This window comes from Choloepus didactylus, chromosome 6 (genome assembly GCF_015220235.1).
Source record: "Choloepus didactylus isolate mChoDid1 chromosome 6, mChoDid1.pri, whole genome shotgun sequence".
Taxonomy (NCBI): domain Eukaryota; kingdom Metazoa; phylum Chordata; class Mammalia; order Pilosa; family Megalonychidae; genus Choloepus; species Choloepus didactylus.
In genome coordinates this window covers 91,198,286-91,224,387 of record NC_051312.1, presented here as the reverse complement: position 1 = coordinate 91,224,387, position 26,102 = coordinate 91,198,286, and the positions used below count along the sequence as shown (strand labels likewise).

Here is a 26,102-nt window from a genome sequence, read left to right as displayed (position 1 = left end):
CAAATACCTGGAGGTTAAACAACACACTCCTAAACAATCAGTGGGTTAAAGAAGAAATAGCAAGAGAAATTGCTAAATATATAGAGACGAATGAAAATGAGAACACAACATACCAAAACCTATGGGATGCAGCAAAAGCAGTGCTAAGGGGGAAATTTATAGCACTAAACGCATATATTAAAAAGGAAGAAAGAGCCAAAATCAAAGAACTAATGGATCAACTGAAGAAGCTAGAAAATGAACAGCAAACCAATCCTAAACCAAGTACAAGAAAAGAAATAACAAGGATTAAAGCAGAAATAAATGACATAGAGAACAAAAAAACAATAGAAAGGATAAATATCACCAAAAGTTGGTTCTTTGAGAAGATCAACAAGATTGACAAGCCCCTAGCTAGACTGACAAAATCAAAAAGAGAGAAGACCCATATAAACAAAATAATGAATGAAAAAGGTGACATAACTGCAGATCCTGAAGAAATTAAAAAAATTATAAGAGGATATTATGAACAACTGTATGGCAACAAACTGGATAATGTAGAAGAAATGGACAATTTCCTGGAAACATATGAACAACCTAGAATGAACAGAGAAGAAATAGAAGACCTCAACCAACCCATCACAAGCAAAGAGATCCAATCAGTCATCAAAAATCTTCCCACAAATAAATGCCCAGGGCCAGATGGCTTCACAGGGGAATTCTACCAAACTTTCCAGAAAGAACTGACACCAATCTTACTCAAACTCTTTCAAAACATTGAAAAAAATGGAACACTACCTAACTCATTTTATGAAGCTAACATCAATCTAATACCAAAACCAGGCAAAGATGCTACAAAAAAGGAAAACTACCGGCCAATCTCCCTAATGAATATAGATGCAAAAATCCTCAACAAAATACTTGCAAATCGAATCCAAAGACACATTAAAAAAATCATACACCATGACCAAGTGGGGTTCATTCCAGGCATGCAAGGATGGTTCAACATAAGAAAAACAATCAATGTATTACAACACATTAAAAACTCGAAAGGGAAAAATCAATTGATCATCTCAATAGATGCTGAAAAAGCATTTGACAAAATCCAACATCCCTTTTTGATAAAAACACTTCAAAAGGTAGGAATTGAAGGAAACTTCCTCAACATGATAAAGAGCATATATGAAAAACCCACAGCCAGCATAGTACTCAATGGTGAGAGACTGAAAGCCTTCCCTCTAAGATCAGGAACAAGACAAGGATGCCCGCTGTCACCACTGTTATTCAACATTGTGCTGGAAGTGCTAGCCAGGGCAATCCGGCAAGACAAAGAAATAAAAGGCATCCAAATTGGAAAAGAAGAAGTAAAACTGTCATTGTTTGCAGATGATATGATCTTATATCTAGAAAACCCTGAGAAATCAACGATACACCTACTAGAGCTAATAAACAAATTTAGCAAAGTAGCGGGATACAAGATTAATGCACGTAAGTCAGTAATGTTTCTATATGCTAGAAATGAACAAACTGAAGAGACACTCAAGAAAAGATACCATTTTCAATAGCAACTAAAAAAATCAAGTACCTAGGAATAAACTTAACCAAAGATGTAAAAGACCTATACAAAGAAAACTACATAACTCTACTAAAAGAAATAGAAGGGGACCTTAAAAGATGGAAAAATATTCCATGTTCATGGATAGGAAGGCTAAATGTCATTAAGATGTCAATTCTACCCAAACTCATCTACAGATTCAATGCAATCCCAATCAAAATTCCAACAACCTACTTTGCAGACTTGGAAAAGCTAGTTATCAAATTTATTTGGAAAGGGAAGATGCCTCGAATTGCTAAAGACACTCTAAAAAAGAAAAACGAAGTGGGAGGACTTACACTCCCTGACTTTGAAGCTTATTATAAAGCCACAGTTGCCAAAACAGCATGGTACTGGCACAAAGATAGACATATAGATCAATGGAATCGAATTGAGAATTCAGAGATAGACCCTCAGATCTATGCCCGACTGATCTTTGATAAGGCCCCCAAAGTCACCGAACTGAGCCATAATGGTCTTTTCAACAAATGGGGCTGGGAGAGTTGGATATCCATATCCAAAAGAATGAAAGAGGACCCCTACCTCACCCCCTACACAAAAATTAACTCAAAATGGACCAAAGATCTCAATATAAAAGAAAGTACCAGAAAACTCCTAGAAGATAATGTAGGAAAACATCTTCAAGACCTTGTATTAGGAGGCCACTTCCTAGACTTTACACCCAAAGCACAAGCAACAAAAGAGAAAATAGATAAATGGGAACTCCTCAAGCTTAGAAGTTTCTGCACCTCAAAGGAATTTCTCAAAAGGTAAAGAGGCAGCCAACTCAATGGGAAAAAATTTTTGGAAACCATGTATCTGACAAAAGACTGATATCTTGCATATACAAAGAAATCCTACAACTCAATGACAGTAGTACAGACAGCCCAATTATAAAATGGGCAAAAGATATGAAAAGACAGTTCTCTGAAGAGGAAATACAAATGGCCAAGAAACACATGAAAAAATGTTCAGCTTCACTAGCTATTAGAGAGATGCAAATTAAGACCACAATGAGATACCATCTAACACCGGTTAGAATGGCTGCCATTAAACAAACAGGAAACTACAAATGCTGGAGGGGATGTGGAGAAATTGGAACTCTTATTCATTGTTGGTGGGACTGTATAATGGTTCAGCCACTCTGGAAGTCAGTCTGGCAGTTCCTTAGAAAACTAGATATAGAGCTACCATTCGATCCGGCGATTGCACTTCTCGGTATATACCCGGAAGATCGGAAAGCAGTGACACGAACAGATATCTGCACGCCAATGTTCATAGCAGCATTATTCACAATTGCCAAGAGATGGAAACAACCCAAATGTCCTTCAACAGATGAGTGGATAAATAAAATGTGGTATATACACACGATGGAATACTACGCCGCAGTAAGAAGGAACGATCTGGTGAAACATATGACAACATGGATGAACCTTGAAGACATAATGCTGAGCGAAATAAGCCAGGCACAAAAAGAGAAATAGTATATGCTACCACTAATGTGAACTTTGAAAAATGTAAAACAAATGGTTTATAATGTAGAATGTAGGGGAACTAGCAGTAGAGAGCAATTAAGGAAGGGGGAACAATAATCCAAGAAGAACAGATAAGCTATTTAACGTTCTGGGGATGCCCAGAAATGACTATGGTCTGTTAATTTCTGATGGATGTAGTAGGAACAAGTTCACTGAAATGTTGCTATATTATGTAACTTTCTTGGGGTAAAGTAGGAACATGTTGGAAGTTAAGCAGTTATCTTAGGTTAGTTGTCTTTTTCTTACTCCCTTGTTATGGTCTCTTTGAAATGTTCTTTTATTGTATGTTTGTTTTCTTTTTAACTTTTTTTTTCATACAGTTGATTTAAAAAAGAAGGGAAAGTTAAAAAAAAAAAAGAAAAAAGAAAAAGACAAACAAGGAAAAAAAAAAAAAAAAAGATGTAGTGCCCCCTTGAGGAGCCTGTGGAGAATGCAGGGGTATTCGCCTACCCCACCTCCATGGTTGCTAACATGACCACAGACATAGGGGAGTGGTGGTTTGATGGGTTGAGCCCTCTACCATAAGTTTTACCCTTGGGAAGACGGTTGCTGCAAAGGAGAGGCTAGGCCTCCCTGTATTTGTGCCTAAGAGTCTCCTCCTGAATGCCTCTTTGTTGCTCAGATGTGGCCCTCTCTCTCTGGCTAAGCCAACTTGAAAGGTGAAATCACTGCCCTCCCCCCTACGTGGGATCAGACACCCAGGGAAGTGAATCTCCCTGGCAACGTGGAATATGACTCCTGGGGAGGAATGTAGACCCGGCATCGTGGGATGGAGAACATCTTCTTGACCAAAAGGGGGATGTGAAAGGAAATGAAATAAGCTTCAGTGGCAGAGAGATTCCAAAACGAGCCGAGAGATCACTCTGGTGGGCACTCTTACGCACACTTTAGACAACCTTTTTTAGGTTCTAAAGAATTGGGGTAGCTGGTGGTGGATACCTGAAACTATTAAACTACAACCCAGAACCCATGAATCTCGAAGACAGTTGTATAAAAATGTAGCTTATGAGGGGTGACAGTGGGATTGGGAATGCCATAAGGACCAAACTCCACTTTGTCTAGTTTATGGATGGATGTGTAGAAAAGTAGGGGAAGCAAACAAACAGACAAAGGTACCCAGTGTTCTTTTTTACTTCAATTGCTCTTTTTCACTCTAATTATTATTCTTGTTATTTTTGTGTGTGTGCTAATGAAGGTGTCAGGGATTGATTTAGGTGATGAATGTACAACTATGTAATGGTACTGTAAACAATCGAAAGTACAATTTGTTTTGTATGACTGCGTGGTATGTGAATATATCTCAATAAAATGATGATTAAAAAAAAAAAAAAAAAAAGACAACAAGAGAGAACCTAAGATAGTAGCTAGGTGAGACAGGGCAAAAAAACACCTCCGTGAAAAATACTAGATAAAAACCAGAAAGTGACCCAGAATAAACATCCAGCGATGCACCAGCCAGACAAGGTCTGCTAAATCCACAGGGGCCGTGCACTTGGTGAAACCGGGAGTCTGCATTCTGAAACGAGTGAGTAAGCTGGCTGAAAGTCCCGTGGCCACACTGTGATGTGGGGAAACTACGGGTTGGCGTTTGAAGATGGACTAGTTCTTTTAAAAAAAAAGAAAAAAAACCTGGAGTAGCTGCAGATATGGCAGTGAGAACCGCACAGTGAAGCACTGCAGGAGCAGGCTGCAGCCAACGCCTTGGTGTCTGGCGTGGAGGACAGCCCTCCCCACACCTGCCGCTGATTGTCCCAAGGCCAGAGGGACAGAGGGGAGAGCCAAAAGGAGAAAGAAAGCACCTCTTGCACCTGGCTTCCCGGCATGCTGGCGACACTCCTGCCCGGGGCCGTACCCACAGCCCAGAACCGCACCAGGAAACCCAGTCTGATGGGGAGTGTATCCCACAGCACCCCGCACATGCCACAATATCGGCCGCGGACAGTGGCCTTGGGTGCAACCACAGCTAGCTGTCCCAGAGCTGGGAAGGTGTAGCTGTGCGAAAAGCAGGGGGGAGGGTTGAGACGCCCCATTCAGCCATTTTTACATCAGGCTGGGAGCACCCCTGCACGGCCTGGCGGTCCGGGGCTTCCCTTGAGGGAAGGCGCACACTTGTGACATAGCACAGCCTTCCCTCTGCAGAGGTCCTGGAAGATCACAGCTATCAAGCAAAGCAAATGCAAGAAGCCAAAAACAACAGAAAATCTTAAAGCATTTGCTAAAACCAGACGATATGGAGAACCCAAACCCAAACACCCAAATCAAATGATCGGAGGAGACACAGTACTTGGCACAATTAATCAAAGGACTACAGTCAAAGAATGAGAGCATGGCATAGGATATAAAGGACATGAAGAAGAGCATGGCACAGGATATAAAGGACATAAAGAAGACCCCAGAAGAGCATAAAGAAGAAATTGCAAGAGTAAATAAAAAAATAGAAGATCTTATGGAAATAAAAGAAACTGGCCAAATTAAAAAGACTCTGGAGACTCATAATACAAGATGAGAGGAAGCTGAACAACAACTCAGCCTCCTCGAGGTCCACAGAACAGAAAATGAAAGAACGAAAGAAAGAACGGAGAAAAAAATCGAAAAAATTGAAATGGATCTCAGGGATATGATAGATAAAATAAAACGTCCAAATTTAAGACTCATTTGTGTCCCAGAAGGGGAAGAGAAGGGTAAAGGTCTAGAAAGAGTATTCAAAGAAATTGTTGGGGAAAACTTCCCAAACCTTCTACACAATATAAATACACAAAGCATAAATGCCAAGCGAACTCCAAATAGAATAAATCCAAATAAACCAACTCCAAGACATATTCTGATCGGACTGTCAGATAGTGAAGAGAAGGAGCAAGTTCTGAAAGCAGCAAGAGAAAAGCAATTCACCACATACAGAGGAAACAACATAAGACTAAGTAGTGACTACTCAGCAGCAACCATGGAGGCGAGAAGGCGGTGGCATGACATATTTAAAATTCTGAGAGAGAAAAATTTCCAACCAAGAATACTTTATCCAGCAAAACTCTCCTTCAAATTTGAGGGAGAGCTTAAATTCTTCACAGACAAACAAATGCTGAGAGATTTTGCTAATCTGCCCTACTTCGGATACTAAAGGGAACCCTACCGACAGAAAGGAGAGAAAGAGAGAGAATTTTAACAGACATATATAGAATATTACATCCCAAGTCACTGGGACACACATTCTTCTCTAGTGATCACGGATCTTTCTCCAGAATGGACCATATGCTGGGACATAAAAACAAGCCTCAGTAAAAAATAAAAAAATAAAAAAAAATGAATTTGTTCAAAGCACATTCTCTGACCACAATGGAATACAAATAGAAGTCAATAACCATCAGAGACTTGGAGAATTCACAAACACCTGGAGGATAAAAATGAGGGGGAAATGAAAACATTCCTGGATAATCAAAAGCTGAGGGACTTCATCACCAATAATCAGTCCTATAAGAAATGCTAAAGGGAGTTGAGCAGGCTGAAAGGAAGGGACACTAAACAATTGACTGAAACTACATGAAGAAATAAAGATTTCCAGTAAAGATCACATGGTAAATATAAATACCAATACTACTGTATTTTTGATTTATAACTCCACTATTTACTTCCTACAGGATCTAAAATACATAAACTGTAATGATAAATCAATGGTTTTGGACTCAGTGTAAAATATGTAATTTTTGACAAGAACTACATAAAGGTGGGGGAATGATGGAGTATAGGAACACAGTTTAGATGTCATATTGAAGTTAAGTTGGTATCAAAGAAAAACAAGATTGTTATAGATTTAAGAGGTTAAATTTAAGCCCCACTATAAATACAAAGAAAGTATCAGAGAATATGACCATAGAGATGAAAAGTAGAGTAAGGGTTCCGAGAAGTGGGGGAAGGGGCAATGGGGAGTTAAGAAATGAGAGTAGGGTTTCTGTTTGGGGTGAAGGGAAACTTCTAGAAATGGATCGTGGGAAAGTGATAGCATTGCAACATTCTAAATGCGATTAATCCCACTAATGGAATGCTAGGGAGGGGGTGGAATGCGAAGATTTAGGCTATATATATGTTTCCACAATTGAAAAAAAAAAAAAAAGTCTAAATAGATGACAATTAAATGCCAAGGATGATCCTGGATGGGATCTGAGGATGGAGGAGAGGAGGCTCAAAGGGACACAGATGGGACACAAGAAAGAAAAAAAAAAAAAAAAAACAAGGAAATATGGAATGTAAGCTTTATATCAATGTTGAATTTCTTGAACTTCTTAGCTGCACTTAATGAGATTGCATAAAAGAATGTTCTTGTCCATGGGAAAGGTATATGTGAATTATACTGTTTGTTCAAAGATATGTGCAGCTTGCTCTCATATATTCAGAGGACAGAGCAATAGATGATGGATGATAGGGAGGGAGGGAGGGAAAGAAAGAAACGGTGGTGTGACAGGAGGTTAAAGGTGGTGGATCGGGGGTATCAGGGGAGGGGGGTCGGGGTATGAAGGAGTTCTATGTATGGGGTTTATATTGTTTTTGCAACTGTTTCTTTAAGATTGAATTTATTTCAAAATAAAATTTATTAAATTAAATAAATAAATAAATAAATGAACTATAACTACAATCAACATAAACAATTCTCAGGAACTTGGATGATATTAAAGAACATAACTTGAGTTAAAAAAAGAAAAAAGAAAAAAAGCAAGCTGCAGAAGAATATATACATAGTACAATTCGGCTTATATAAAGTACAAAACAAACAAAACAAAACAGTATATTTTTAGTAATACATAAGTGGTAAAACTACAATAAAAAAAAAAAAAGGCTAGGAAATGATAAACACTAAATTAAGGATAGTGGTTCTCTCCGGAGGAGAAAGAAGGTGGAATCAGAGAAGGGCACACAGGGGGCTAAATGTATGTTTAATGATTACTGCTCTTACCCAAGGCATAGTCTTACTCCATCAAGGTCAAAATTCTCTTCAACTGCCAAGTTTTAGGTTGGACATACTGGAGTAGTGAGAGAACAGAGAATTTCTATCTGACTGTCAAGAGTAACTGGATCAACTCTGGCTATCAATGGATTATCAGCTATCACAGCCAGATTTCTCTTATGGCAGGTTTTTTTAAAAAAGGAAAAACAGCCTAAAAACCATAATGCTACATTTTGGGAACACTATCTTATTTATAATCTCTCATCATTTTGTATGAAAGAATAAACAAGTAAATGACAGTCATAAAAAGACAATTCTTACAGCAGTATTAGGACTTCAACACGCATAATTTTGGTGTTCTGTTCTGTGCTCTGAAAAGTTAAGCAGCAACATATTTAAGAGCTAGAGCCCACACCTATAAGGAATCAAAGATATTTCCAGCTCTGCAACTGAATTATTTTAATCTTCAGTAATTACTTACTTTCATTGGATAAATACCTCTTTTGAGTCTCATGAGTACACTATAGGGATAAATAAAATGAGGCATATAAAATTCTTTGAAATCTTCAGATGGAAGGGCCTAAACTTTATTTTTAAGGTCTCATCTTCCAAGAATATAAGGTATAATCTGACATACTCTGAATTTACAAAACAGGACATCAAAATTGCTCAAAACTCATCTCAGACACTCTTTCAGTTATCCATGTAGCTGCAAAACAAACTACCCCAAAATTAATGGCTTAAAAAATTTATTATCTGTCATGGGAGCAGCGTGAACAATGAAAAGTGTACAGGGGATAAAAGTATACGTAAATAGCCTATTTTGGCAAAAGCGTAGTGCAAGTAGAGCAGAGAGGAGGAGGAGGAAGATTGAAAAATTAAGAAAAAGTTGGCTATCACAATGAGATAAAACTACACATACAGCAGAATGACTAAAATTTAAAAGATTGACACAAACACTGTGAGTGTAAAATGATATAACTACTTTTGGAAAAGGTCTGGCAGTTTCTAATAAACTAAACATATATCTACCCTTTGACCAGTTATTACTATCCTGGATTATTCATCCAAGAAAAATGAAAATACATATTCACAAAAAGATCTGCACAAGAATGTTTATGGTGGTTTTATTTTTAATTGCCAAAACCTGAAAATAGTCAGGTGTCCATCAACAGGAAAATGGGTGAACAAACTGTGTTATATTGATAAAATAGAATACTACTCAGCAATAAAAAGGAACTACCAATACAATTGGTATTGCAATTTTCTGGATTGATAGTAACGTCCCATATCTTATGAGGTTTGGTTACACAGGTATATGCATTTCTCAAAACTCAGTGAAAATACTTATGATTTGTGTATTACATAAAATGTAAACTTTTCATAGCAAAAACAACATAAAGAAGAATTGAATTTTAGTTAATATTATGCATTCTGAAGTATTTAGGGGAAAGTATACAGATGTCCACAATTTGAAATGTATCAAAAATAAAATGGATTGATGGGTGGAGAAAACAATGGATAAATGAATAGATATGTGATAAAACAAGCATAGTAAAATGTTAGTAGAATACTGGTAGTGAGTGAATAGGTATTCACTGTAAAATTCTTCCAACCTTGCTGCATGTTTGAAAATTACTAAAGAAAAAAAAAAAGAATAAATTGGCCCATGAAGGGCTTTTCATGCATATTAGAGTTTGGACTTTATCCTTCAGTAAATAGAAAGTCTTCAAAGGAAAACAGAAGGAGCACCTAATTCTTTAAGGAGCAGTGAGTCAAGATTTAAAGGAGTATCCACTGATTGAGAAAAAGCAGCTAAAATTGCCAAGGGAACATCATGTGTGAAAGCAATCAGTTTGTATGCACACTAACAGACACCCTAACTGACCCTCCCTCTGTAAAATCTAAAACTCCTGGATTTAAAAATAAAAAAATAACAAATAAATAACCAACTTAAGTAAAATTGGAAACTCAGAACTAAGTGAGTAAAGGTAGTGAAGTTGGTTTTCATCTGAGAACATCTGCTAAACCCCGACGACTTTAAGCTTCCGTTTTCTCGTCGTCATCATGCAGAGGCAGGAACCAAGGTGCACCAAGGCAAGGAGTCAAATAGGAATCCCTCCTAAATAAAAGTGTGACTCCTCCTCCCAAAGGTCTATAGCCTCAGGGTAAAACTCAATTATCTCTACCATGAGGACTTGAAGGAAAGTTGCCTGTCTCAAACTTTGGTATCAAGTTGAGAGAAAAAATTAAAACCACCTTTGAGAATTCATAGCCACAAGCCAGTTCTCATGCAGGTTTACAGCCAAAATTCATATTACCCATATTACCATGGGACTCCATAAAAATATGAAGCTGAGAATTTAAGGTGTTGCCAAATTATTAGTATTCCCACGCACAGGGAAAAAGCAAAGACAAACTTTTTTACTGGAGAAACCCACGTCAAGCCAGGTCTTAACCGTCAAAAGAATAAGTTCCAAGAAATGAGTTACAATTTTTTAAAAATCACAGGAAACAAGACATCAAGAGGAAGATGGAAGATATGGAAAGTGGTTAAAATATTGAGAGGCTGAGATCTAACAAATGTTTTAGAAGGAGAAATGTTTGGAAGGAGAAATAAGAGGGAATAAGGCAGAGGCAATATTTGAAGAGATAAGGGTTTCAATGATTACAGAATGGTAAGAGACAAAACCCAGAGATTCAAGAAGCCCAATAAAACCCAAGCAGAATAAACGAAAAGAAATTCACACTTAGATATATAATGATGAAACTGCAAAACACCAAATACAAGGAGAAAATCTTAAGTAGTCAGAAAAAAAAAAGATTAATTATCTTTAAGAGAGTGATAGACCAACATCTCAAAACAACAGAAGCCAGAGCCAGTGATAAAATATTTTAATGTGCTGAAAGAATTAATTCCCACCCCAGAAATCCATATCCAGAGAAAAGATCTTCTAAGGATTGGGAGCAAAGCAAAGCCATTTTCAGACCAAAAAAAAAAAAAAAAAGTTTGCCACCAGCAGACACTCATTAAAGTAATTTCAAAAGGAAATTATATAAAGCCTCAAATTAGATAAAGCAAAAACAGGCAGACTTATGTGAAAAAGACACAAATACATAATCACAAAGGGAGATGTCAACACATCTTTCTTGCTGACTGACAGAATAAACATACACACACACAATTAATACTGACCTAATGCACACAATAAATGGAAAATACACATTAATTTCCAGAATACACTGAAGATTCATAAAAATTGATACACACTAGGACATAGAGCAAGTCTTAAAAAACTACAAAGGAATTAAATCACAGGGCAAATTATCTGTCCGCAGTGCAATTAAACTTGAAATAAAAAACAAGGTTTACTAGGAAAATTTCATAGTTTGGAAATTAAGAAAGATACTTGTAAGTATGGCCATGGAAATTAGAAAATATTCTGAATTAAATGGTGAAATTACTACATATCCAAATTTGTTGGATGTAGCTGAATTAAGATAAAAATGGACATTTATAACTTTAAATGTATATTTTAAAAAGAAGAAAGGCTGAAAATTAATGAGCTAAACACCCATATCAAAGAGGTGGGAATCAGCAAAACAAACCCAAGAAAGTAGAAGTAAAAATATAATAAGGAGAACCAATCAAATGAAATAGAAAGCAAACTTATAGCAGAGATGTATCGACTCTGAAAAGATAAAATGTACTGTGCTGGTTTGGATATACTATGTCCCCAACAAAAGTCATGATCTTTTAACCCAATCTTGTCGGGTGGAACCTCTTGATTGTTTCTATGGAGATATGACTCACCCAACCATGGGTGATATCTTTTGATTAAATTATTTCCATGGAGGTCTGGACCTGCCCACTCAGGGTGGGCCTTGACTGGTTCACTGGAGTACTTAAGAGAACTCAAGAGCTGACACAGACAATTGCTGACACTTGGAGACACTTGGAGATGCAGACAGTAGGACATTTGGAGATGATAAGCTAAGAGATGAAAGCCCGAGTTTGCCCCTGAGAAACTATGCGAGGACTCCCAGATGCTTAGAAAGCAAGCCACTGGAATCAGAAGCTGAAGGCAATGCAACCTGGGAGCAAAGGACCAGCAGATGCCAGCTATGTGCCTTCCCAGATGACAGAGGTGTTCCAGATTCCACTGGCCTTTCTTTAGTGAAGGATCTTTTTGATGCCTTAGTATGGACACTTTTAGGGCCTTAGAACTGTAAATTTGTCACTTAATAAATCCCCTTCATAAAAGCCAATCCATTTCTGTTATTTTGTATAACGGCAGCTTTAGCAAATAAGAACAGATTTTGGTGCCAGAGAAGTGGAGTGCTGCTGAGTTTGCAAATACCAAATATGTTGGAACGACTTTTTAAATGGATAAGGGGAAGATTCTGGAAGAGCTGTGATGAGCTTGATAGAAAACGCCTAGACTACTTTGAAGAGACTGTTGGTAGAAATATGAACTCTAAAGATACTTCCAATGAGGCCTTAAACAGAAACGATGAGTATTTCATTGACAACTGGAAGAAAGGCTATCATTGTTTTAAAGCAGCCCGGAATTTGGCAAAATTGAATCCTGGTGTTGGAAAGAAGGCAGAATTTGAAATCAACAAGCAGCAATACTTAGCTGAAAAGATCTGCAAGCTAAATACGGAAAATGCCACCTGGCCTCTATTTACAGCTTATAGTAAAATACGAAAAGAAAGAGAAATGCTGAGAACTGAACTCTTGGGTACAAAGAAATCAGAAATTGATGGTCCGGAAAATTCTGGGCTTCCAGAAAGTAAAACCCCAGAGGCTATAGCCACACCTGAGGATTTAATAAAAGCTGGAACCACCCAGCCATTTCAGTACAAGCCAGAATTGGAGATGGAGTTATCCAGAAAGGATTTGTGGAAAGTCTTGTTGTCTGACAGTTTTGACCCTATAATGCTGCATGCCAAGCCAAACAATTTTTTGCAAAAGCTGTATAGTTGGAACCACTGCCAGTCTGGACTAAAAGGGACAGAAAAGGGACAGATTGAAGGAAAAATTTCTTCAGAGAAGGTAGAACTATGGACGCCAAGGTCTGAAGCCAAGAAATCTCAGGCAAGGAAAGCAAAGCAACCCATGCACCTGAAAAGAGTGAGTTTACCCTGAAGGCAGAGGGCGGGTCTTCCACCTTGATGCTCAGGAAGAGTGCTGCCACCCCAGGCCTCAGAGAGGGTGGAGCACATTCCCCAGAGACTGAGGAAAGCCTGGCCACCACCTCACTTTTCTGAAGGAGCTGAGCGTGTGCCCCAGATTTGGAAGAGAATTCAGGTGCCATCCCGATGCTTGAGGAAGGTGGGGACAAGAAGAAGGTGGTCTCCCCAATGCATGGATATGTTGGAACACTCACCCCAGAGTTTGGAGAGAAAAGGGCTGCCATGAAGGTCCTTGGAAAGGATTGGACTCCTGCTCTCTCAAGCCCTGAGGATAAAACGTCATTCTATAAATGACTCTCAGACTATGAAATCTAATGAAGCACGTCTTGTGGGGTTTTGGAACTATTTAGGTCTGGTAACGCCTGTTTTCCTTTCAATTGCTCCCTATGGCAATGAGAATGTTTATCCTGTGACTGTCCCACCTTTGTATATTGGAAGCAGATAACTTGTTCTAAGTTGCACAGCCAGAGGGGAATGTTGCCTTTGGATAAAAACCACACCACCAACTGATTTTGATAATACTTTGTACTTATCTATATTGTGATGGAATGAATGTATTTTGCATTTGGAAAGAACAAGTCTTTTGGGGGTCCAGGGAGTGGAATGTGCCAGTTTGGATATATAATGTCCCCCACAAAAGTCATGATCTTTCAACCCAATCTTGTTGGGTGGAACCTCTTGATTGAGTGTTGCCATGGAGATGTGACTCACCCAACTGTGGGTGATACATTTGATTAAATTATTTCCATGGAGGGGTGGACCCTGCCTCCTCAGGGTGGGTCCTGACAGGTTCACTGGATTATTTAAAAGAACTCAAGAGCTAACGAAGACGATTGCTGACACTTGGAGACACTTTTGAGATGCAGACAGAAGGATGTTTGGAGATGAAGCCCAGAGTTTGCCCCAGAGAAGCTAAGCAAGGACTCCCAGATGCTTAGAGAGAAAGCCAGCCACGGTCCTTCCCAGATGACAGAGGTGTTCCAGACTCCATTGGCCTTCCATCAGTGAAGGATCCTCTTGTTGATGCCTTAGTATAGACACTTTTAGGACCTTAGAACTGTAAATTTGTCACTTAAATCCCCTTTATAAAAGCCAATCCATTTCTGATATTTTGCGTAATGGCAGCTGTAGCCAACCTGTGGCAAGACAGATCAAGAAAAAAACATCAGAGGAGTAACTAGTCCCAGTCTTAAAATCTCTTCTAAGAAACAACAAAAAAAGAGGATAAATTTTCTAACTCATTTTATGAGGCTAGAAAAAACAAAGACAATTTGAGGAAAACTGTAAATCAAACTCACTTGTGAACAAAGATGGATAAATCCTAAAGGAAATAACTAAAATGATCCACTTAAGTCATGTAAAATAAGAATAATATTACCATGACCACTTTGGGTTTATCCTAGGAGTTGATTTAATAATAGAAAATCACTCAGTGTAGTATACCATAGTAATAGCTTAAACAAATAAATAATGTTGCAACAGATGCAGAAAAACATTTTTGAAAAACTCAATATCCATTTATAATAAAAACTCTTAGAAAATTAGAAAAAAAATTGTGACTTTTATCCTGAATACACTCACATATAGTAGATAATTACTAGGGAGATGCCTGCAAATGAATTAAATTAAAAATTTATTTTACGTGCCTCATTATTTGCCCATTTGGAAGAAAAATAAAATTTCATATTGAATATAAATAACCAAAGGTTTTACATTTTCAATGTCGGTACTTCCCTACTTAGATGATTTTCTTTCATTTCCTTAACACAACAGATACTTACAGGGAGAAGCTAAGATGGGAAGGTCACAATTGTTACAAATCATGGCTTGTTTTTTTTTTTTTTTTTTTGACTTATTTTGACTGTTTTTATTTTAACTTATTTTGATTCCAATGCAACTAGTATTTATTGAGAACCCAGTTTTTGTCACGCACTTCACATGTAATTCTCATAACCCTATCAAATATCATTATTCACCATTTTATAGAAGATGAACCTGCACAAAAGAATGACTGATTTGCCCAAACTCACAAGGCTCAATGGGGCAAAGTCTGATAGGAATCTTGATTTCGACTCTAATTCCAATAGCTTTTCCATTATACCATGTACTTTCCCTACAGTTAAACATGTAGGACTTTCATGTCACCATCAACTGTTTTCACTGTCTCTTTGAGGCTCTATCATTCTCCTAGGTTCTAAATGTTTCTTCATACCTTTATTTTTCTTTAAATGCTTCTCAGAGCTCCCTAACACTCTCCAGGTGCATTTTTTCCACTGACAGGAAACAGCTGGCAAAGGAACAAGGGTTGAAGCCAAAATCAAAGAAACTTAAAAATTTAACCTGAAATAATAATGCACTTGGCAAAACATTCATTTAGATGTTCACTATTCTACACATTCCAGCTCAGTTAAGTTACTCAAATTACCTACCACTTGAGGTATCTGTTCTTCTTTCTTACCCACAGACCAACTACTGTTCCACTGAAAAAAATAACACCAATCATTTCTTCCAACACATACTACCAGATGACAATTCTTCCTAGTTAATATTTGGAAGACCTGGATAAATACTAAATGAAGATCTGGCTTCAAAATGTACAGTCTTAATTATACAATAATGTAGATTGCAAGGGGTGACAGTGTGATTGTGAAGACCTTGTGGATCACACCCCCTTTATCTAGTGTATGGATGAGTGGAGGAATGGGGATAAAAACTAAAGGACAAATGGGATGGGATGGGGGTTGATTTGGGTGTTCTTTTTTCACTTGTATTTTTTATTCTTGTTCTGGTTCTTTCTGACGTAAGGAAAATGTTCAGAGATAGACTGTGGTGATGAACGCATTAACTATGTTATCATACTGTGGACAGTGGATTGTATATCATGGATGATTGTATGGTGTGTGAATGTATTTCAATAAAACTGAATTAAAAAAAAAAACTTCGTTAGAAAAAAAAAATGTACAGTCTTCAAGTACTTACTAACTAGAGACTTGACTCTAAAAGGTGGTTTGGTTTGAGTGTGGGAAAGGTATTAGAAGCAAATGAAAATAAAAATTGTTTCTGAAATGAAAACGTAATTAGTTCAATTTTAAGTTCAGTTAGCTCATTATCCAGAACAATCATGTCCTTCAACTTCTAGATACATATATATCATAAAATTTGCCATTTTTGCCAGTTTTAAGTGTACAATTCAATGGCATTAATTACTTTTCAATGGTTGTACCACCATTATGACCTTCCATTACTAAAACTTTCATCATCCCAAACAGAAACCCTTTACCTCCCTCCCCCAGCCCCTGGTAATCTAATCTACTTTCTGTCTCTATGAATTTGTTTATTCTAGGTATTTCAAATAGTGTAATCATACAATATTTGTCCTTTTGTGTCTGGCTTATTTCACTCAGCATAATATTTTCAAGGTTCATCCATGTTGTAGCATGTATCAGAACTTCATTCCTTTTAACAGCCAAATAATATTACATTGTATGTATATACCACATTTCATCTGTTGATGGACACTTGAATTACTTTCACCTCTTAGCTACTGTAAACAATGCTTCTATGAGCATTGGTGTACAAATACCTGTTTGAGTCCCTGTTTTCAATTCTTGGGTATATACCTAGAAGTAGAATTGCCAGGTCATATGGTAATTCTATACTTAACTTTCTGATTAACTGTCAAACTGTTTTCCACAGCAGTTGAACCATTTTATATTCAGACCAGCAATGTACAAGGGTTTCTATTTTTCCACATCCTTGCCAACAATTATTATTTTTTGGTGTCTTAGTAATAGTCATCCTGATGGGTGTGAAGTGGTATTTCATTGTGGTTTTGATTTGAATTTCACAAATAGCTAATGATGTTGTGCTTATTGGCCATCTGTATATCATCTTTGGAGAAATGTCTATTCAAGTCCTTTGCCCATTTTTTTTCTTTTTAGAGAAGCTGTGAGTTTACTGAAGAATCGTGCATAAAGTACAAGATTCCCATACGCCACCACCACCACCTTGCACTGGTGTGGAACCTTTCTTACAATTGACTATAGTGCATTTTTATAATTGTACAATAATTAAACTCCATGTTTTAACTTAGGGTTCACAGTTTGTATATTGTAGCTCCATGGACTTTTGGAAATTTTTATTCTGTTACCATACATACAATCTAACATTTCCCCTTTTAATCATATTCAGATATATATATTTCAGTGCTGTTAATTGCATTCACAGTGTTGTGCTACCATCACCACCACCCATTACCAAATATTTCTATCACTGCAAATACATTTGTACATTCTAAGCCTTACATTTTAAGCCTTAACTTTCCATTCCCTATCCCCACCCATCCCCTGGCAACCCAAATTCTAGATACTGACTCTATGAGTTTGCTTATTCTAATTGTTTCAAATCAATAAGATCATACAATATTTGTCCTTTTGTTGTCTAGCTTATTTCACTCAACAGAGTACCTTCAAGGTTCATCCATCTTGTCACATTTATCAGGACTTCATTCCTTTTTACAGCTGAATAATACTCCATTGTACATATAAACCACATTGTTTTATCCATTCATCAGTTGATGGACACTTGGGTTCCTTCTAGATTATGGCAATTATGAATAACACCACAATGAACATCAGTATGCAAATATCTATTGGAGTCTCTGCTATAAATTCTTTTAGGTACATACCTAGTAGTGGGCTTTCTGGGTCATATGGCAGTTCTATACTTAGCTTTCTGAGGAACTGCCAAACTATATTCGACAGCAGCTGTAACATTTTATATGCCACCAGCAATGAATGAATGTTCCTTCTTCTCCACATTCTTTCCAACACTTGTTATTTTCCATTTTTTTAATAGCATCCATTCTAATGGGTGTGAACTAGTACCTCATCGTGGTTTTGATTTCCATTGCCCTGATGGCTAACGATGTTGAGCATCTTTTCATTTGTATATCTTCTTTGGAGAGATGTCTATTTAAGTCTTTTGCCCATTTTTAAACTGCATTGTTTGTCTTTTTGTTGTTAAGCTGATGATTTCTTTATATATTCTGGATATTAAACCTTTATAGATATGTGATTTCTAAATATATTCTCCCATTGTGTAGGTTATCATTTTATTTTCATGATGAAGTCTGTTGAGGCAAAAAAGTTTTTAATTTTGATGAGGTCCCATTTATCTATTTTTTCTTTAATTGCTTGTGCTTTGGTGTATAGTCTAAGAAAACCACAGCCTAACACAAGGCCCTAAAGATGCTTCTCTATTTTCTTTCAGAAGTTTGATAGTTCTAGCTATTATATTTAGGTCTTTGATCCATTTTAAGTTGATTTTTGGATATGGTATGAAGTAGGTGTCCTCCTTTTTTTTTTTTCCAAATGGAGATCCAGTTTTCCCAGAACCATTTATTGAAGAGACTGCTATTTCCCAATTGTGTGGTCTTTGCCACCTTGTCAAAAATCAGTTGGCCATAAGAGGCTAAACCTGCTTATAATCGTGCCTAAGAATCTCCCCTCCTGAGTACCTCTTTGTTGCTCAGATATGGCCCTCTCTCTCTAGCTAAGTCAACTACATGGAATCTGACTCCCAGGGGTGTAAATCTCCCTGGCAACATGGGATAAGACTCCTGGAGATGAATCTGGACCCAATATCGTGGGAGAGAGAACACCTTCTTGACCAAAAGGGGGACGTGAAATGAAACGAAATAAAGTTTCAGTGGCTGAAAGATCCCAAATGGAGTCAAGAGGTCACTCTGGTGGGCATTCTTATATACTATATAGATAATCCTTTTTAGGTTTTAGTGCATTGGAATAGCTAGAAGTAAATACCTGAAACTATCAAACTGCAACCCAGTAACCTTGACTCTTGAAGACAACGGTATGGCAATGTAGCTTACAAGGGGTGACAGTGTGATTATGAAAGCCTTGTGGATCACACTCTCTTTATCCAGTGTATGGATGGATGAGTAGAAAAATGGAGACAAAATCTAAATGAAAAATAGGGTGGGCAGAGGTGATTTGGGTGTTCTTTTTTAGTTTTATTTTTTATTCTTATTTTCACTTTTTTTGGTACAAGGAAAATGTTCAAAAAATAGATTGGAGTGATGAATGCACAACTATATGATGGTACTGTGAACAACTGTACACTTTGGATGACTGTATGGTATGTGAATATATCTCAATAAAATTGAATTTTTTAAAAAAAGCAGCCACCAAAATTACTTCGTTAAAAGTGAATTCAATTTTACTTTAAAAAGATAAGGTAAATGAGCTCCCACTATTCCTAATTTACAGAACAGAACTAATTTACCTTCCCTTATATGCTTCCTATGTTATAGAAAGCTTTTACACTGCTTCAAGAGGTTTTTTAAGCCATTTATTTAACTTGGTATATAAAATAAGCATCTAAAATAGTAAAATGCAAATAAGGCTGTTGATTATAAATGGACAAGAAAATAACATGATGCTCACAAAACGGATAATCTGATTTTAAGTCACTATATTAAAAAAAAAAAAACACACAAGAAAAATGAAAAAAACGATGACAAAGTCTTCTTGACCAAAGGGGGGAAGCGAAATGAAACAAAGTTTCAGTGGCTAAGAGATTTCAGATGGAGTCGAGAGATCATTCTGGAGGGTATTTTTATGCACTATACTAATATTCCTTTTTAGTTTTTAGTGTATTGGAATAGCTAGAAGGAAATACCTGAAACTGTCAAACCGCAACCCAACAGCCTTGATTCTTGAAGAAGATTGTAGAACTATGTAGCTTACATGATGTGACTGTGTGATTGTGAAAACCTGTGGCTCACACTCCCTCTATTCAGTGTATGGACAGAGGAGTAGAAAAATGGGGACAAAAATTAAATGAAAAATGGGGGGATGGGATATTTTAGTTGTTCTCTTTTACTTTTATTTTTATTCTTATTTTTATTTTTGGAGTAATGAAAATGTTCAAAAATTGATTGCGGTGATGAATGCACAACTATATGATGGTGCTGTGAACAACTGAGTGTATACTGTGGATGACTGCATGGTATGTGAATATATCTCAATAAAACTGAATTAAAAAATTAAAAAAAAAATCAGTTGGCCATAAACATGAGGGGTGATTTCTGAGCTCCCAATTTGATTCCACTGGTCTGTATGTCTGTCCTTGTGCCAATACCATGGTGCTTTGATTCCTATGGCTTTGAAATAAGTTTTAAGATTGGTAAGTGTGAGTCCTTCGACTTCACTCTTCTTTTTCAAGATGGCTTTAGCCATTCCAGGCCCCTTACCCTTCCATATAAATGTGATGACTGGCTTTTCCATTTCTCTTTGCCCAGTTATTAACTGGGTTGCTGGTCTTCTTCTTACTGAGATGTAGTAGTTCTTTCTATATGCTGGAATTAAACCCTTATCAGACATGAGTTCCAAATATTTTCTCCCACTCTACAGGTTGTTTTTTTTTTTTTCACTTTCTTGATAATGTCCATTGATTTTTAATTTTGATGAAGTTCAATTTAGCTACCTTTTATTCTTTATGTGTGGTGATTCTGGTGTCATATCTAAGAATCTATCGCAATTACAAGGTCCTGAGGATTTCCCCCATGTTTTTCTTCTAAGAGTTTTATGGTTTTAGAATCATATTTAGGTCACTGATCCATTTTGAGTTCATTTTTATTTATAGTGTGAGGTCAGGGTCCAATTTCTTCCTTTTGCAGTTTTCCCAGCACCGTCTGTTGAAGAGAATATTCCCCATTGGGTGGCCTTGGCACCCTTGTTGAAAATCAACTAGCCATAGATCTGTGGTTTATTTCTGAAGTCTCAATTCTATTCTATTGGTCTATATGTCTCTCCTTATGCCACTACCACACTTTTTTGATTACTGCAGCTTTGTAGTAAGTTTTAAAATTGAGAAGTGTGAGTTGCTTCAAGTTTTTAATATGCACCCTTTTCTTACATTACCATTGTACCACATACACACATACATCACAGTCCTAATACAATTTATTGACAGTCCTTGACTTGCATACATTAAACCTAAACCCTTTTTTACATTAAATCTGGTCCTTCATTTGGCCCTTACTGTTCAGTTGACTTATGATGTTACTGAGCTGTAGGCCACAGGCAGTAATGCTTGTCTGACAGTGATCCTCAGGAAATGGACTGCCAAGACCAACACCAAGACCCAGTGCCCCAAGACCCAAAGTCTGAAGCATGGTCACTTACTTGAGACTACCACTCAACCATTCAAGGAAGATGGTGGGACAGGGTCTGAGAAAAGGAAAGAAAAAGAAAGGCTGTGATAGTCTATGCCTTGTGTGATACGTGTGCAGGGAAGAGGCAGCTGGCTAAAGCCTCCATTGTCTTGGGCTGCAGTGGCAAGGAAGAACAGACCTCTTTACCCCATCTAAATGAATACTATGGTAAAGGTTTAAAGAATGAGGATTGCCCGACTTTTCTTCTGCCCAGTTCCTGTAAATAAGTGAGGGTAAGGGGCAGCAAACCTGTGAGAAGGGACAATACCTAGCTTGAAGCACCCCACCTCAAAGAGAAAAGGGAGATGGCTAGATGCCAAACCAAAAGTCATTTTCTCCATCCATGACAGTCTAGCCAACCAGGTTATCTCCTCAGACCGAAGTAGTCCCCATAAAAACTATAATGAGGAATTTTTAAATAATTTTTGACCTTCTGAGAAACTGTCCCTCATAATATATCAAGTCTTGGATATTCTCCTTTCAAATACATTTTTAGGAATGCATTTCATTTGAAAGTAGAAATGTGCCTGTATTGTGCTTATTCGTTCGTATCCTTAGTAGCCTATTAGCTACCTTGAACAGAGAGACTGTCTTCATATAAAGCTTTATATGCTGAGTGAATAACAAAATAGGTGTTCTATAAATATTTGCTGAATAAATGAAGTATTCTGAATAATTTTTAAGTAGGCAATTCTTTTCTGAGGCCATAATTAATGCTTAGCATTCTCTTCCACCTCCCTCTAGGCAAATATCTCTTCCAATAGCACCTGAAATTCCACATCCTATAGATAGTGTGTCTTGGCTGAAAGAGTTGTCAAACCTGTATTTGAACACCATTTTTGCCACTTAATTTTTGCCAGTGTAATTCTGAGCAGGGTGCTTAACTTCTTCAAAGCTCAGTTTCCTCATCTATACAATGGGCATAACATTACATACTTGATAGGAATGTTCCGAGTATTAGAAACATATAGGTAGTCTTCAGTCTAAAGAGTTCCAATAGGCACAAATTTTAGTTACCATGGTTTAGTTAATTAACACCAATTCCCCAACAACCCAATTCAAATTTTAGTTATTAAAAGTATATTAACTTTGAAAATATGCATATGGTACAAACTTCACTGCTAGATCTTGAATCCTCAATTCACTATACAAATAACAGATGTGTATCCTGATCAACCAAATCATTTCTTACAAGCCCAGTTGGTGGTTAGTCACTGCGTACTTACTATTCAGTTCACACACAGACAGCAAAGCATGTAGTGGGAGTGCCTCCTTGTCTCCTAGTGATACGCTCATAAGACATTTTTAAAAAACTAGATACTCAAAAGAGGGAACTGGGCAACAACAATGAAAATGCAGCATAGAAACAAAAGGTGATAATGCTGAGGGTGACATCCCAATTGAATGTAAACAGGATTATAGGAGAAAGAGCTGACCATGAAAATGTTGACACTGCTGTTTGAGATTCTAAATATGCAGCCAGTGGAACTCAGACAGAGCAAACTTGTCAACATGAATGACTGAAAGTGGTTGTGGTGAAAAGAATGAAGATGTCCCAGAAGAAATGACATCGGCAAAAAACTGTGCATTAAAGGAATTCTCAGAGATATTTCATAATATCGAAAGTGCAAAGGATAAAATGTTGGAAGCTGATCCAAAATTAGAAAGGAGTATGACAATTCTTCAAGGCACAGAAAAGATCCTTATTCCAAATCATAAATAAGACAAAAGCACTGTGCAAACTACTCTTGATAAGTTGTTTTACAAAGAAATTAAACACTTAAATTCTCAATATTGCCAATGCTTTAAATTATAATGTACTAAATAAATATAATTTTTTCATTTCCCTATGCATTTATAACTAACAGTAAGAGAGTTTTTAATGTTTAAACAAAAAACTCTAAGATCACAGAACAGTTGTAAATTTTCCCATTGATTATTAAGATTGCTTTGCCTGGTTTCAACTCGCACAGTGATTTCCATGGTCCTACACTACCGTGTACTTGTACCTTCTAGCACATCAAAGTACTTATTATTTCACAACTAGAAGAGAAACCATCCATGTTTGCCCTGATCCTTACAATCTGTTCAAACAAAAACAAATTTGAACTGATCTCAGGTGTCGCCAAGAAGACAGTTTTTCAGGAGCTGAAAGTGACTGAGGACCACAGACTTATTTAACATGCAATTCCCCAAACTCGTCTTCCTATTATCCAAAATACATACACCTAATGCTGAAAGACAGGCTTCTTGAACAGTTATTCCATTTGTCCTTTGTGATAGTATAGTATTTCATGTCTTTATCCCCTGCATGCAAGGGCAAAGCAATGAATGTATGATGAAAGTAATTATGGGAAGGTGACAAAATGTAGTAGCTTTAGAATCAGACCTCAAACTTGAATACTATCTCTGCACCATTTATTAGCTATGCAATCTTAGATAAGTTACTTCTTAGGGCTTCAACATCCTAGCCTGTGAAATGGTGATAAGAATAATACCTTCTTTTGGGGATTATTGTAAAGATTAAAAGAGGGAAGATATATGAAGTGCTTAACAAAGTATGGCACATGGTGAGCACTTAATAGCTATTACCATTAGCATAATCGTCCTTAATATTACTATTATTAATGTAAATATTAAAAAGATGATAAAGGTGCATTTATTTTAAACATATAATGACTTAAACACATAATTATTAATCAGCATAATTTTCAAAGATCTAATTCTCCTACTCTAAGATATGACAGACCTCAGCTTCCTCCAGATAATTTTCTCCCAAGGTACATGAGCAAAGGGCTGCCAACATTCACTCATCCTCTTCTTGCACCCCCTCTAATTCCTAAGTCAAAACCCTCCCTGCAGTCTGCTCAGAGTTTCCTCTTCTGAGAACATCGAGAACTAAAGCCATTTCCCATTTCTCAGAGCTATCTACCAGAAGAGTAGTATCTTGCTCTCTCACAGCCCACATGACTTAACTGCCAGTTTTCTCTTAACTCCAATCCAAAACCTTAGTTCCTAAATCAAGAGTCATTATTACCTATGTAGACCCACAAGGCTGCAAGGGACCTAAAGGCCAACTAAGGCTAAACCCTTTTCTCTACGAAACAGTTACTTCCCCCTAAAATAATTACGTGAATTAGTTGAGCAATGTCTGCTTTAACATTTGGGGGTTGACGCATATCCCCCACAAAAAGGCATGTTCAGGTCCCAACCCCTGGTCTTATGTGAACCCATTTGTAAATAGGACCTTTGAAGATGTTATTAGTTAAGGTGTGTCCAAACTGAGTGGGTGGGTCATAATTCAATGTGGCTGAAGTCTTTATTAGCAAAGGAAATTGGACATGGAAGGAGAAGCAGCAGCCACAGAGAGTGGCAAAAGGCTGGAAGTCAACAGAAACCAAAAGAGAAAGGGAAAGATGCCGTCATGTGCACTGCCATGTGACACAAAAGCCAAGGAACAGGGATCGCCAGCAGCCACCCCCAGAATGTCACAGTCTTCTGGGGGAGAGCATCAACTTGTTGACATCTCTATTTGCTCATGGTTTTGACATCACCTCAAAACCATGAGACAAGAAATTCCCATCGTTTAAGCCAGCCCATTGTACGGTATTTGTTTTAGCAGCTAGGAAACCAATACAAACACTTTCAGTGACAGAAAGCCCTTTACTTCCAAAGCCAACCCATTCCATCACTATATCATTTGTTGGAAAGTTTTTCCTTTCGTTGAAACAAAACTTCTCCCCTTATAGTTAATTTCCACCCATAGCCCCTAATTCTACATTCCAGAGAAATACAGAAAGTTTAACTGCTCTATATGATAGCCATACAATATTTGAAGACTCCTGAGTTTCTCTTTTCCATGTTACACATTTGTATTTTACAGAATATAAAGTTCCTTCCCTCATGGTTATTATGGTCCTCTGGACCAGGCATGGGTTTGACAACATGATCTAACAACAAATCAGTAAAGTGCTTCCTTTGACAGCACTTGGGCTGCCAAGTAATTACACTACAAATGATTCTTTTGCCTGTATTCCTCTATTATTACGTAAAAAGTATTAATGTAAACTAGTAGTTTAGGAAAAGTGACTCTCAGCCTAAATTGTAATTTAAATGGAATGGTACTAAAGTCCTGAAAATTGAAAAAAGTTTTGTTTTCTTTTTTACAAGTATTTTAATTGATTACTGGAAGCAGAATAAATAGGATCAGCTCACATGAAAGCCTTGTTTCTTTCCTACAAAGCCAAACACTCATGCCCGGGAGAGGGACCCAACAATGGGAAGGATAGCTAAAAACTGTTTTGCTTCCTGTCCTTAGGAAGTGGGTAAAAGAAGCAGTAATAGTTAACCAAAGAATATTCTCTGTACCTTGCCAGGAGCAGATACCTGAAAGAAGATCAAACATCATGCTTCTAAAACTTTACCACAGTAAACCATGATAAAAGAAATAATAATTTTTTCCTGTGTTCTCTTAGCCAGCAAGAATAATCATCTGGGGAAACACACACACATAAAAAACCCTGACCTGGCTAGCAGTGCCTGTCAGGGGCAGCAACTGGATGAGGATTCTGCTCCAAATCCTCAGAATGTGCAGTTGGTGGAAGCAGTGTCCTCAGATAACCCCTT

At 37.2% G+C, this 26,102-nt stretch overlaps 1 protein-coding gene across 3 annotated transcripts in view; it reads right to left on the bottom strand.

Annotated features, from left to right (window-relative positions):
- ACER3 (alkaline ceramidase 3) overlaps positions 1 to 26,102 on the bottom strand; it is a 253,466-nt gene that overhangs the window by 191,155 nt on the left and 36,209 nt on the right. The window lies entirely within an intron of this gene.